The sequence below is a fragment of the Centrocercus urophasianus genome, unplaced genomic scaffold (assembly GCF_019232065.1).
Source record: "Centrocercus urophasianus isolate 14NV4802_14NV808 unplaced genomic scaffold, USGS_Curo_1.0 seq_32, whole genome shotgun sequence".
NCBI lineage: Eukaryota > Metazoa > Chordata > Aves > Galliformes > Phasianidae > Centrocercus > Centrocercus urophasianus.
In genome coordinates this window covers 9,383,405-9,394,917 of record NW_024884889.1, presented here as the reverse complement: position 1 = coordinate 9,394,917, position 11,513 = coordinate 9,383,405, and positions in this window count along the sequence as shown.

Sequence of the window (11,513 nt, the reverse complement as noted above, 5' to 3'; positions counted from 1 at the left end):
AATTATAAGATCTTGGTTATACAAAATTATAACATCTTGGTTATACAGCCCTGATCATCTTTACGGCTCTCCTCTGCATGCTCTCCAATAGCTCCCTGTCTTTCTTGTACTGGGGGCTCCAGACCTGGACACAGCACTGCAGATTGGGCCTCACAAGAGCAGAGCAGAGGGGGACGATCACCTCCCTGTCCCTGCTGGCCACCCCTCTGCTGATGGAGCCCACGATCCCATTTGCTTTCTGAGCTGAAGAGCACACTGCTGGCTCATATTAAGCTTTTCATCCACCAGAATCCTCAGGTCCTTCTCTGCAGGGCTGCTCTCAAGGACTGCTCCTTCCAGTCTGTATGGATGCCTGGGATTCCTCCAGCCCAAGTGCCAAACCTTGCACTTTGCCGTGTTGAAACTCATTAGTTCACCTGGGCCCACCTCTCAAGTCTGTTGAGGTCCCTCTGCATGGCGTCCCTTCCCTCCACTGTGTCAACTGCACCACTCAGCCTGGTGCCATCAGCAAACCTGCTGAGGGTGCAATCGATTCTGTCATCGCTGTCACTGATAAAGATGTTACAGAGCACCATTCCCAAGACAGAGCCCTGGGGGACACCGCTCATTACCGGCCTCCACCTGGACACAGAGCCATTGATCACCACCCTCTGTCTGCGGCCTTTCAACCAGTTTCTTACCCATCGGGTCGTCCACCCATCAAATCCACATCCCTCCAATTTGGAGATAAGGATGTGGTGGGGGACCATGTCAAAGGCCTTGCTCAAGTCCAGGTAAGTGACATCAGCCACCTTTCCCTTGTCCACCGATGCCGTCACTCCATCACAGAAGGCCACCAGATGGGTTAGGCATTTTTGAATCACATCTCATTATCCTAAAAATAAACAACTATACTTCCATTCAGTACCATTTCTTTGTAACAGAAGAAACTGAACTAAAGACGTATAGTTGTTAATTTGCAGATGTGAGAAATCAGAAGTGAAAAGCTTGATTTCTTTGCTTGCTCAGTGCTCTGTTCTATATTTAGCTTTGTCACGCTTTGATATGGGACAAAAAATATGTCACGGTCCACAGGGAATCATCCAAGCATGTCAAACCTGGCTACAGTACTTAAATCACTTTAAATTTCTTTGTTTTTCTTCCTATAGTCTTTATTACTTTGTAACTCTTACTTGCTTACAAAGATTTGCAACAGTAGAATGTGTTTTTGAAAGGCAGAAATTTGCACTTAGAAACCAGGTTTCAGATATCTGTATTCTTTCTCTTGTCTTTTATTGGAAAGAAGATATGATGATGTGCTAAAGGCTCTTGTGATGTCTGCAGTGTCTAAAGTTATACTGTGGCCATGATGAAATTCACTGCATATTAAGCAGGGCAGATGGAATATACACACTTTTAGGGGCTGAGATTTTGGCAGACATAAACACTGTCATATGCTGAGGAAAATCAAATTAAAAATACATGGATTCTGCTCTCCTTAATTTTATGGCAAATGCCTAAGTAAACGTTCTGCCAGAATCTAGGATGAAGTCTTTGACTAAAATACAATACCTTTCTGTTCTAGACGAGAAACAGTAATCCAGGTTAGAAAAGGAATCAAATGGTAAAACCTTGTCCTGACACGAAAGGGACAATGCAGTGTTATACAACTGCTATAAAATAAATCCAGGGCCTCAACAAACATTCATTGGTTCATTAGCCATACTAACAGTATGTTTCCAAAGTTATCCCCAGAAAACAGAGATCTCAATTAGAGGAATAACCTCTAAGCACTGAGCAGTGTTCTGTCATTTTTCTGTGAGGTTTAGCAAAGGCTTTGGAGTGGTAAGCACTAAGAACACAACTGGGATCTTTTCATCACTTTTCCAAATAACCCGTAATAAAGGAAGATAGTGACAAGTGCATGCTCTCTGCTGACCATCACATTGCTGCTAATTGGCTGTGGTCCACAGAGAAACCATGTTTATTCAAGTTGCAATGGCTTCAGTGTTTTCTGTTTTAGGTAGGGGCTCTGGATCAGAACTGCATGCCTTTGAGAAGGAGCAGCTGATGCACAGGAACTGCACCTGCATTGAATAACAGAACCTTCTCACTAATTGGTAAAGTTCAGGAATGTGCTGCCTCGGTGGCTTTTGGCAAATTTGGACATCTGCTCCTACCACACAGGATGTCTGAGTGCATTACTGGCTCACGTGTCCACTGTTGCTTTGTTATTCCATGCAGGATTTTAGGTGTCTCAGCCAGCTATATCCTTCTCAAGATATTGTTCTTACAAAGATTTTGCCTCTACAAAGAAGCTTTGCTTTTCTTCTGGGAACTGAACTTCTGATAGAGCTTAAAGAAGCCACTCCTTGGTAGAAATAATCAGAGACATTTGGCTAGATGCTGTTGCTTTTCCAAATTCAAGTCTGTGGCTTGCATTTGGATTTTAAAAATCAAGTCCCTCAACATTACAGCCTCTCTATTAATGAAACACACAAAAAAAAACATCTTCATATCTTAAAGGCAGACATTTTTGTGGTAATTGGCTTTCTGTCCAGTTGCCACGTGAGTTAATCACTATACAGTACATTTCTAAGCTGTATCTGTCCAGAGTGCCCTTTTTGAGAAATACATGCAGGGCTTCTAAGAAATAAGTGTGTCAGTCTCTAAAAACACACTTGCAGGCAAAACAAACCTGGATGAAGAGTGTGAGAAATTGAACCACCTTTTCTATCACTTTAGCAATATGAGTTTAATTCCAATCTATTCATTTTGCCAAAATTGAATATTGGATCTTGGCCTGATTTTCAGTTTCAGTCCTTACAGTGAGATCCTGTGTATGCTAAGGGACAGTGGGCTTCAGTTGTGATTTAAATACTCGTATAAATTCTAGTACTTCACTAACTGCACACCGTTCACCTCTGTCCATGTCATTTAATGCAGTTGAGGCAATTGCATTTTGTGAATAGTCAGATTATGCCAAAGGTCCATCTAGTTCAACATCCCATTTCATGCAGTCACCAGCAGCACTTTCTAAAGGAAAAGAACATGGCAACCATAGGATGGCATTTCTGCAGAATGCTTTCTCACCCCGTAGTTATTTGTAGCTCAGAAGATTCCTGAGTTATGGGCAAAGGCTTTCTATTTGTATTTAATAGCCCTCAGTGGATTTTCTTTCTACTAATCTGTAAAGTCCCTTTTGCTACTTTTGTGGAGTCCACTTTTCCTAGCCATGGAAGAACCCACAATGTAAGGTTTAGGAAAGGAGAAGCACTTGCTGACCACCCATAGAAATAAAAGGGAAGTTAGACTTAAAGATTATTATTAAAACCTCTGTGATCCAGACACACTTCCCAATAATTTTCTTCTACCTCAGAAAGCAATTCACTGTTGCATAGCTGAATTTCAATAGCTCTCCAGCAAACTGATTGCTAACAGAAGACAGAGACCCCTGACAGAACTGAAAACTGAGGACACAAAAATCAGCACCACTGTTTTTCAAATGTATTTGAAACTTTTCTCATGAAGAAATGTTACATTAATGTGACCATGAGCAGAACTGCAATATAAAATTACACATGAACATAGAAAGCAGATTTTTTTTCTCTTACTAGATATAAGTTCTGTTTGCTTTGGATACAGGAGATTATGTATTTCTCTTCCTCAGTTGTGAACTATCCTAGCTTACTTGCTTTAATCCAAGAATGATAGCATCCAAACCATTTCACATGGAATGCAAGGATGTGAAGCACTAAGGAAATCACTAAATCACAGTAGAGACAAACGTGGTTATTTTATTTTTATCCTTTGAAACACACTGTTTTTTCTTTTTTTAATGCTGTGAGCAGCTATTTTGTGTATTCTGAACACCAGGTGCACAACTAAGCTTTGATCTCTCACTTATACTTCTGAAACAACATTTGAAACTTCATGCCAACAACTTGTAATCTGGCCACACATTCTCTTCTAAGAGCTAAATGCTGTCCCTTATCAACACAGTCATGTAGATTGCTATTGATCAACTTGCAATTAAGCAGTAGCAGTTAATAATGTGTTGCTCTGCTATCCTCAGAGCAGCCTGGAAATATATTCCTGAGCTGGACTGTACCTGTCCTACAAGTTATCACCCTGCACCAGGGGGAACAGCTGGGAGGAAAAAGTGCTACCAGGAGCTTGGATTATGTCCTCCATTGCATTCTTGCAATGCAGCATAGTGGGAGCTCAAAGTCAGAGCCAGAAAACCAATTACTCTAACAAAGGATGGCTCCTTTTTCTCCAGACTGTAGATGGCTTAGCAAGCTAAACACATCAGCTCTTGTTATTTATAGCATATGAGTGGTCACTGAAGTAAGAAGGAGCAGGTTCTTCTCCCCAGAAGAGTGCATTTATATTTTCTCTGATATTATACCTGATGACAGGTAATTGCGTACTTCAAGAGTTACAACCCCACAATATATATACAGAAATCTGAGACAGTGTGTAACGTTTTCAGAAGTATTTCACCAGAAACAAATAATGCCATCCTCTGAAATAATGGCCAGTTAATTCCTTTGATTGTATTAACATAGTATGTCTTGAATAGGTTTTGATTCATTTAACCAAGCATTTCCAGTGCCAATCCACAGAAAACAAGATCGACATTTATTTGTGCATTTAGACACTGCCCCGTAAGCTCAGCATCTGGAACTCTTTGTAATAAAACTATTTAATGCTGTTGTCCTCCCAAGAGACACATAATTTATGTCACGGCTGCCATGGGTGTCATTACTGTAATCTTCTTATTGGGCTTACGGATCACACAGAGTAAGTGGTGGACAAATCCAAGCATGTCAGCTTCTTCAGACAACAACTTTATGAGAAACTCAAAACAATTAAGGACATCGTAATCTCTTGGGAGACCATTAGAAAAAAGCCAGTCGATAAAATACTGTTGCACCTCTGTTAAACAGAGATGTTTAAAGCCCATTTAAATGCCAGTTTCCAAGGTATGTTTATATCAGCAGTATCTATGTTACTCTGACTGTTGTTTTTTTTCTGACTGGTACCATGGGCTGTTTCTGCCTTATGCATTTTGCTCTTTGCTGTAGAGCACACTACGGAGACAACGAGGGCCAGATTTTAAAACCTCTCTCATCTGTTTTTCACTTCTAACATTTTCACATGTAATACGGTCATGTCAACTGATGTTGTATCAATACTTGAACCAAGATTTTCTTGTTTTTCTCCCAAAGCTTTCATTATCAGAGTCCTGACACAGCTTTTTCTTGCCTCCTTTTCTTCCTTCCTTCCATTTCTTTCTCTTAATTCATTCTCTATTTGTTTCTCCATTTCTGTCTCCATTTTTTTCTTCAGTTTACTGTTTATAATTTTCCCTGTAAACACAGAAAATGTAGGAGTAGAGAGTATTTTCTGTGCATAAAATGATGTGGAAGTGAATAGCTTCTCTTCTCCTGAGGTTGACGGTGAATGAGGCTCTCCAACTGTGAGTGAGGTTTTGTGAAGTTTTGTGGAGGGAGAGAGCAATTTCAGGAAGGGGATCAGGGTTGAAGATGGATTTATTTTTTTTTTCCTCCTGATAAAACAAGAAAGCAAGCATGGAAGTGGCCTTTGCTCTCACACTGATATACCTGTACACACGCCTGCTGAGAATCAAATCCGCTGAAGGCTCAGCTTTGTTCCTCACGGGGCAAATAACGTGCTGCAATGTTTCATTTTTGGATTCTCAGCTGCTGATGAACATGCTTGTTAATAACCTTGAGAGTAGGTCCAAAGACCTGCATGTATGCAGGTCACAGCCCTCCGTGTCACAGAACCATTTCTGCAGAGCTGATGGATGTATAGCAATATTTCTTCAGATATTAAATCTACTTAGTTTCTGTAACAAATAAAGAAGTGTGCTTGGCTTTCGATAGTTCCACGATAAATTAAGTAGTGTTATCTCATTTGGAATAGCTCCTGGTCTGTGACAGCCAACATTTGTGTACAGGTATTTGGGCTTTTTATTGGTATGGTTGCTTTTTGGTTTGGTTTTGTTTTTGTTTTTTTTTGACCAAAGGTTATTACTGACATGTTGGGAAGAAAATAGAGAAGAAAATCTATTTATTTCCAATAAAAAAAAAAAAAAATCCGAGAGCACAGGTGTGTAATGGCTGGTTTCATTGCAAAAGTATCCATTTCATTGCATTTCTATCAGCTTAAATGAAAGCGTACCAGCTGGAAAAAATTAAATCGGCATGAATCATACATCCAAAAGGTCACTGATCTAAAAATATATGTATGCCAAGAAAAAGAGAAAAATGGGGTGTGAAAACCAAAATGAACAAATAAAAACTAAAATCCTTCTAAACATTCTAAACTGAAGACATTAATTAGTCTGAGAGTAATGTGGAAAGAGGCAAAAAGCTACCAGGATGTCATTTGCATTATATGGAACACAGCTAAGGAGATAAAAGATCATGCAGAGCCCAGGAGAAGATTAAGCTTCTTTATCTCTCTGTGGGAGGGAAGAGCATATATACAGGTAGTATTCTACATGGAGAAGATGGAAGAACTCCAAATGACTGGATTTTAATGTGCACTTCTGTCACTGACGCATAGCAGAAGACATGCATGTGGATGCTAAGGATTTTTAAGTCCCCCGTTGTCAGCCTAAGTCACAAAGCAAACAAGTAAAAACTAAGTTCCTCTTCTTAAAAAATTTCCAAATATAAATTCTGAAAGGAAATAAAAACAAACTCTGCTGGATGTGTTGTGCCTTCTTGTCACAGCCTGATGCGAAACAAGAATGAAAAATGAAGCGTAACCATGTGAGGAGAATGAAAACAGAGTGCAGGTTATTTTGAAGTCGCAGCTCTGTTAGTACAGCCTAGAACTGTTTGATCCAAAAATAGATTATACAACAATCTGTTAAAATTGGCTTGTACGTGTGATCATGCCACAGGTTTGAAAGGAGACTAATTGGACTTTCTTTGTCCTATGGTAAAATCACGTTAGAACGTAACGCACTGTTAGAAGCACCTTTCACAAAGGCTGACATGCCACTTACTGGCCAGGGAAAAATTCTGTGTAGGCACACTGAAGAGATGAAAGAGAATATGGCCTACGAGGAGTGACTGAAGGAACTGGGGCTGTTCAGTCTGGGGAAAAGGAGGCTGAGGGCAGACCTTACTGCTCTCTTCAATTACCTGAAAGGTGCCTCCAGCAAGAGCAGGGCTGGTCTCTTCTCACTGGTGACAGGATGAGGGGAAATGGCCTCCAGTTGTGCCAGGGGAGGTTTAGGTTGGATATCAGGAAACACTTCTTTACAGAAAGGGTTGTTAAGCACTGGAATGGGCTCTCCAGGGAGGTGATTGAGTCCCCATCCCTGGATGCGTTCAAGAACCGTTTGGATGTGGGGCTCAGGGATATGATTCAGCAGTTGTTAGAGCAGTTGTTAGAGTTAGGGTAGTGTGGTTAGCTTGTGCTTAGACTTGGTGAACTTTAAGGTCTTTTCCAACCTGAGCAATTCTATGTTTCCATATAATTTCAGTAAATTCAAGGGAACAAGACTTATTTGTGCTCATACAGGGTCTGGCCCAGAATATTTAAAGAAAGCTTTGATATTTTCTATTCTGTCTGCCGACCATCTTGGTTCTGTTTTCAAATATTATGTACATACATCATGTACCTATCCCCTCTTGGGAGTTTATAACTCAATCGTGTGGATTTTCATAAAACCACATTTTAATTGAGAAGTTCCTAATGGGCTTGTGTTTCTCTTTCTTTCTAGAATGACCATTTCTGCTTTAAGTCTGGTGGCATCCTTTTTTTCTGGTAGTTTTATTCATTTTATTATTTTACTTGTGTTTATTTTTACATGTTTTCCAAAGAGAGATAGGCAGACAAATAGAAGAAGAAGCATTGCCATAAATGCCCTTTGAGGTGATAGAGATGAGGAAACTCTTCCCAGATTTCTAAAGATGGATACATTCCAAGTTTATTCAATTTCCCTGAGCAGTTCTTTTCACTGCCTCATTGCCCTGACTGTGAGCTATCTAAAACACTTGTAAATCAAGATTAGACTGGGTGATGAATCACTGCATCAGCAAGCAAGAAGCAAAATAAGAGCAGAAGTCCAAGCAGTGGATGGTTGCGTTAAAAAGAGGCAAACCTAAGTGTTGGAGTACACAGGAAATGGAGAGAAGCTATAGCAGAACAGAAGCTGAATGGAGGAGTACTGTAAGATTACCAAGGCACAGTGCAGCACACACTGCAGTGGGATTGTGGTAGATGTTTACACATTTGAATGAGAAGATGCATTCAGATTAACAAGGGTTGCGTAGTTTAGCATGAACGCGTACCCTGTCAATTAATAACAGTTCAAACTGTGCTTTAGGAAATAAAGACAATTATCCTAATCATGTAAAAACATATGTGCTACTGTTACTGTTTGTTGATAGGGCTATCCTTGGCAGGATTCCTCCCTCAAGTGTTCTTCTGAACATTCCCAAAAAGACATTTTTTTGTGGGCACTACCATGTAAAACAAATAGAAATGTTGATTTGCTAAGTGTTTCTAGTACTTACTGCACTGTTTCTAAACCATGGGAGACCAGTGTTGATGTGTTTTGCTTTTTGTTAGTTTCGTTTTTGCAAAAGGGAAGAAACACTTGAAATATTCATGTTTGTGTTACACAAATTGTCTTCCTAATACAAAGCATAGAAGGTCAGTCATGATCTACAGCATGGGAAGTAAACATATTTGATGTTTGTACTTTTGTGACTTCTGGTTTGTGACTTTTGGCAATATTTTTTCTAACAACCTCTCGAACTTAGATTCCACAGAAAAGTTTTTAACTAAAGTTCTTACTAGTTAAATAGCAAAATAAAATCACCTTCACAAACAAGACAATTCCTCAGCCAGCAAGGACAAGATACAACATTTTCAGCTGCAATTTTGAATGAAGAAGATGCTGCAAGTGAAAGAGGACATCCTTGCTGATGGAAGGGAGTGTTCGCTCAGCAGCACTCAGCAATGCTGAACTCGTCTAGGAGCAGGAAAAGGGAATCAACCCTTGAGAAATCCAGGAAGACTTCAGAACTTGTAGATCTGGGCTAGGCAATGCTGTGTAGAATACATGATAAGAGCCTACACTCAAGGCATGAAAAGAGTAAGCATAATCAGCAGTCAGTGCTCATCTCCACCTAACTGGCATAGGAGGTGCCAGTGTTTGTCCAGTGATCCCAGGAGCCCTCCCTCCTGCCTCAAACAGTCCTCACTAAGACTCTCAGGAGTGCCTTCAGGTTTGTTACAACTTGAAATGTGGAATAGCCCTAAAGAAAATTTGACTCCTTCCAAATTTTCAACATAGTGCCCCCCCTCCAAGATGACATTTTATTCAATGTGCATATTTGCTTTATTCCAAGGCAGAGCCCCCTGCTAACTGACTTCTCTTCTCGCTAAGGAGAAGAAAATCAGAACAAGGCACCTTACATCCCCAGTGATTGTAAAATGTAATAATAAGAGTCCATGGGAGTGCATGATACTCACACTGAGCATACCTGAGTTCAGGGAGATGAACGATGGGTTAATGCACAGCATGGCTGAAGAAACACAAAAAGTACAAAAGAAATATTAGAAAAATGCTGAAAACTGCAGGAGGTCTGGGAAGCGTATAACACAACTTCCATAAGAAAAAACTGCTAGAATTAAATGTATACTGCTCTGTGGGCAAAAAAACAGGATGTGCCAAAAACCACACATGTTTTAGTGTAGTTAAATTCAAGAAAAAAAGTGCTAGAGTCCATGTTTGTAAGCTCTGAGGTGTCCAACTGTTTGCACACTGTTTATCACAATTTGATGCAACTTTGTTTTCAAATCATCATCTAGCTGAGGAGTACAGAGATCATATTTATGAATATTTCCAAGTTATAACGTACCCTCTACTGTATTCTACTGTATTCTGTTATGACAAATCAAATAAAAGGCAATTATATAAACGACTACACAAAAGCAGCATGTTGTGTATTAGTGTTGAAAGGACCTTTTACAGCTTTGCTGAGCCCTGCTGGTTGTGCTAGGTTGTTCAAAATTAGCAGCTGTTGAACTTCACTCCTCCACCCAGATTGTTTTCACTCCACAAATATGGAAACTATAACATACAGTAGCAACAATAAGAATAGTTATTACATCTCAGGCTAGCCATGAGTCACTACCAGGATTCTTCCACTTGTTTGGCACCTATTGAGCAGCTTTGTTGTCCCTGCTCCTAAAAAAGATAAACGGTCCTCTACTGCTATTTGTGGTATAACTTATTTAAACAAGGCCATCAAGGACCAGCACTGGCTCTTTAAATCCAGAAATGCCAGCACAGGATGTGTATTATTGATTTTGTTGGAAAAGATTTTATATTATCTTCTCCAACTACTGAGCACTGCTCATGATGCATCTGCATTGCTTGAGTGTGGCTGCTGTGGTGGAAAACTGTGAAGTCCAAAATGGACAAGAAATAGTGAGCAGTAGTGAGCAATTTTTTTGCTGTCTCCTTCAGAATAAAATACAATGAGCAGCTAATGAAATTAATTACCTGCTCGAAGCAAACTCACTAACGTAGTTCCATAGTCAATTTCCCTAAAAGCTGTAGAACTTATTACTGCTGCTTGTCCTGGATACTAAAACTGCAGAGAGTTTCAAAAAACAACAGGGCAAATTGCTGGAAAATGAATTAATCAAATACTGTGAAACACAATGTGAAAACTTTGCACCTAGAAAGTCCTGAGGCTTTGGAGAAGCATGGCCATAGATCTAGTCTGCTCTTTACTCTCAGCATCTGTTGCTTGTTTACTGTCAGAGAAAAAACTCAAGGCTACTTAGACATCTTGCTTGAGACTGAGCCAATGTGGCTGTTCCTGTATTCCTGTGTGCTTGGAGTCACCATGTCACAAGCCAGACTGAATTAGGCACCACATTTTCATGCTTTTCCAAATTCAGGTGTCCCATTTTTTCAAATTCACTTGCTGCTGTTTGTCCAGCACTCTTGACTGACACTCTCTTCGCAGGCTGAGCTATCCAGCCTCAAACTCATTAATCTTTGTCAATAATTTTGGCCAGGCAGAGTCCAATTTTGGACTGTGCATCTATCTGGCTGTGAGCATATTGTGCCATGTCTGGCACCTGAGGTGTCTCTGCTTAGCAACTTTGCAGGGGTCAACAGAAAGCGTGCATATGATATAATTCTGTGATAGAATCATTATATGATTCTATGGTTTGCCAAAGTGGGCTTTCAAGGGGAGGACACTTGGCACTACCAAAGGCAGCTCAGCAAGTATGCATCTGTCCTTCCAACACAGTATGTACAAGCTGTAATCGGGGCAAAGTCCTGCCAGAATAACTTTCTGGTGTAGACATGACCTCAGTCCTGTACAGCAAGAAACCCAGGCTAATGTTTATGCAGCAAAATTACGTGTGCCCTTATTTATTGTCTCTCCTGTCAGCCATGATTGCTGTGAGGCTGAAAAACCAGTTAGATGTTGACTTGACTTTTCATACACTCC